This window comes from Macrobrachium nipponense, chromosome 45 (genome assembly GCF_015104395.2).
Source record: "Macrobrachium nipponense isolate FS-2020 chromosome 45, ASM1510439v2, whole genome shotgun sequence".
Taxonomy (NCBI): domain Eukaryota; kingdom Metazoa; phylum Arthropoda; class Malacostraca; order Decapoda; family Palaemonidae; genus Macrobrachium; species Macrobrachium nipponense.
This window is the reverse complement of record NC_061105.1, coordinates 9,784,742-9,788,886: the sequence shown is the minus strand read 5'-3', so window position 1 is coordinate 9,788,886 and position 4,145 is coordinate 9,784,742.

Here is a 4,145-nt window from a genome sequence, read left to right as displayed (position 1 = left end):
ACCGTCACTTAGTGCTTCCAAATGGACACTATAACATTCTTCTGAAGTTTGAATTTCAAGTCAGTGTCCCCATTTGGTGGGCTTCTTCTACGTGAACGGTGCGAACAAGGTTCATCTTGTGAACAAGGAAGATGAATACAGATTCTGAAAACACGCATAAGAAAGGTTTCACTGTTCATTATTATGGAGATGAATTCAGCGCTGAGAGAGAGGCTGTCCCGAGCTGGACGATGGCAATTTTTTTATAGAATCTACTGGTTGTCGGGATCATTAACCACGTAGCACATAAGAGGCAATGACTTCTCATGCTTCCCCCAAATTCTTCTTGGTCTGTTTGTACTGACAGAATAGTAATGCATACTAAAAGTTATTTTCATTAATTAATCGATGCCTATTTCATTGAATTTAACATTTGTGAATTAATATGCATTTACTTAGAATTCTTTTCAAGTTTTATTGTTGTTTAGCACTTGTGAATTAATTTACAAATTTTCAATTATTGCCTAACACTTTTGAATTTCAATTGAATTAATTTTCTCGAATTTTGTGATAAATTAATTTTGATTTAATTTACTTAATTGATTCAAGAATTAATTAAACTTTACTTTGTTTTCAAGTAACAGTAATTTTCCCTGATATTGTGAATTTCACTTATAATTTTGAGTTTGATAATAAATTTTTGTATTTAAATTTTTATAAGTATTTCATTTCTCACCAGTATATTTGCATTTAATTATGATTATATTGATGTTAGGTAGAAACATAGAGTGGTGATTAATCTGTTTTCCTTCAATTTATTTGAAGTGACTTAGAACCAGGGAAGTAATTAGACTTCTGAAATCAGGAAAATACTTAGACTTTTAAAGTTGTTGATGGAGTGATGCCCTTTGATTAATTTAATTGCTTACAAGATTACCTCACACCTGTTTTGATGAACTTAGTAGTCTGATTTTCTGCAATACTGGTAAGTTGTTAAGGGATCACTGTTGCCTTTAGAGTGTTCAGTCGTTTAGTACCTGTGATGAAGGTTCAGGTGTATGGCTGTTGTGAGGTAACAATTAATGAATGGTAAGTTTAGTAACCATATACTTGGCACTTCGTCACAATATATATAACGCTTCCATCTTGCTATATTAAGTTGCCATTGTGATCTATAAAAAAAAGAGGATTAAAAAATTGCTATTTGGCAACATAGGCAGTGAGCGAAAAGGTGCCATTTTGCATCACAGAAATAAGATAAAAAAAACGAAGAAAAAATCTGCCATGTCCTCCAGCATAAACTGATTAAAAATATGACATTTAGCACCAGAGATTCGGATCATTGAGAAGTAGCCATTTGGCATTGCGAGAAAGGGAAATGAAAAGTTGCTATTAGGCACTATACCAAGAAAAAATAGAGGAATACGCGTTCTGTACGAAAACCAAAAATCAGCCATTTTGAACCGGGTGTCTTTTTAAAAAGGACTGCTGCAAAGGCCCAGCTAATGGAAACAGGCTAAAATAGACGATAATGGCCATAAAAATGCCGAGGAATAATGAAAAAACCGGTCGTAAAAAGATCAGCGTGGAAAGAATGGGGCAATATCTCTGGTTCCAGCAACGTGCCGACGGAAAAGTCCATAAATCGGTTGAGTGGCATCTAAAGTCTTCTGAAAACAATAGTTGTTGACGGGTTTGTATTTCAACGAAGCCGTCTGTAAGGATGGCAGTTATCTCTCTGTCTTACTATGTTTCTCTCTCTCTCTCTATTTCTCTCACTTTCTCTCATTTACCATACAGATAGCCAAGAATTAATTCTCTCGGTCTCAACCGACCAATCACCACCGTTTCTTCCTTTCTTAATTGACCAATCGGAAAGCTTGATTTTCTCTCTCAACTGACCAATTGGAGACATTGATTTTCTATCTCAACCGATCAATCAGAGAGTTTAATTTTCTCTTTCAACTGACCAATCAGAGAGCTTGATTTTCTCTCTCAACCGACCAATTAGAGAGCTTGATTTTCTCTCTCAACCGACCAATCAGAGAGCTTGATTTTCTCTCTCAATCGACCAATCGGAGAGTTTCATTTTCTTTCTAAATCGACCAATCGGAGAGCTTGATTTTCTCTCTCAACCGACCAATTAGAGAGCTTGATTTTCTCTCTCAACCGACCAATCAGAGAGCTTGATTTTCTCTCTCAATCGACCAATCGGAGAGTTTCATTTTCTTTCTAAATCGACCAATCGGAGAGCTTGATTTTCTCTCTCAACCAACCAATTGGAGAGCTTGATCTTCTCCTTCAACTGACCAATCGAAGAGCTTGATTTTCTCTCTCAACCGATCAATCGGAGAGCTTGATTTTCTCTCTCAATCGACCAATCGGAGAGCTAGATTTTCTCTCTCAACCAACAAATCGGAGAGCTAGATTTTCTCTCTCAACTGACCAATCGGAGAGCTTGATTTTCTCCCTCATCCGACCAATCGGAGAGCTAGATTTTCTCTCTCAACCGACCAATCGGAGAGCTAGATTTTCTCTCTCAACTGACCAATCGGAGAGCTTGATTTTCTCCCTCATCCGACCAATCGGAGAGTCTGATTTCTCTAAACGGACCAACCACCGAAAATCCATATTCCAAAGGACCTTATAGTGGTCGGGAGTTTGTGTGTTTAGGGGGAAGGGGAGTTGGGGGGGGCGATAAAGGGTTGGTGGGGGGAGCTTATACCCGATGATGTCAAGGCATAAAATTGCCAAATAAGCAGGGGGAGGTTTTGTAAATTCGCTTATCTGTTGACACAAACGTCTATTGTGCTTTTCGAACCAAGAGTATATATACACGCAGGGAATATGACGTCAGCAGACATTGTTCCTCCGCTGTTTCGTTGCCTGTAAGTTCCAGGAATTATTTAGAAAAGAATTTTCCATTTTTCTGGAATTGATCTAGAATTTATCGTCTTCCAGGTACTACTTTGTCTATTAACTATGTTCCACATGTCTAGAGTTTATCTAGATTGTACTAATGTCTTCAAGGAATTTTATTTTTCTAGAATATCCTACCGTTCTAGAGTTTATCTAGAATATAGTGGTGTCTTACAGGAATTGTCTTTGAAACATATTCTACTTCTCTAGAGTCTTTCTAGAATATATATATAGTTGACCTATAGAATTTAGTGTCTTCCAGGAATTCAGTCTTTCGAAAATATTCCACTTTCCTAGAGTTGACCTAGAATGCAGTGTCTTCTAGGACTCCAGGAATCTAGCCTTTCAAGATTTTTTCCCCATTTCCAGAGCTTCCAACGCATCTGGAATTTTAAATTCCAGAAATTACTGACACAAAGAATTCACCTCCTTTCTAGATTTACAGCCTTGGAAGAATTACCCGTTTTTTTCTAGAAATTGCCGTCTAGCTAGAACTGACAACCTTGCTAGAAATTTCTCGTTGGAGGAACTCCTGCTCGTCTTAAATTCCGGACAGGTCGCCTCCAGCTGCTGACCGGATAAAGATGGTAGTTTCCCTCTTTCCCGAGGTATATCTACCCAGGTGAGTAATGACGTGGTTGGGGGGCAGGGTATGCATCTCCTACGGTACCGTACGGTCATAAATACCCCAAAGCATAGAACTACAGTCTACGCGCACCGCCCATTCATCTTCTCCCGCCAACATAAACACCTGCAATTTCCCAAAACATCTACCTGAGGGCGCATCTGAAGGCCCTACCCTCCCCCCCGCCACCACCCCAGCCCCACCCGCTCGCATCTCAAGGGAAAGACAAATCACCTTCTACTGTAACTGCGTAGCTGCTTCCCACTTTTGGGATCTATCACCGGGGTGGGTGGGAGTGGGGGTTGGGGGGGACAATGAGTGACGCAATAGGAAGAAGCAGGTGATGGCGATCTTAGAGAGAGAGAGAGAGAGAGAGAGAGAGAGAGAGAGAGAGAGGTTGGGATTCAACTATTGAAAAAGTAAGTGAGACAAATTCTACCATTTAATGAGGGAAATTCTCGCTGTGTGTGTATGTGTGTGTGTGTGTGTGTGTGTGTGTGAGAGAGAGAGAGAGAGAGAGAGAGAGAGAGAGAGAGAGAGAGAGATAAATGACAAGCTCTTGCACCAAGACATTTTTATCCAATTCTATGCATATATTTCTTCCCCAGCTCATATCAAATCG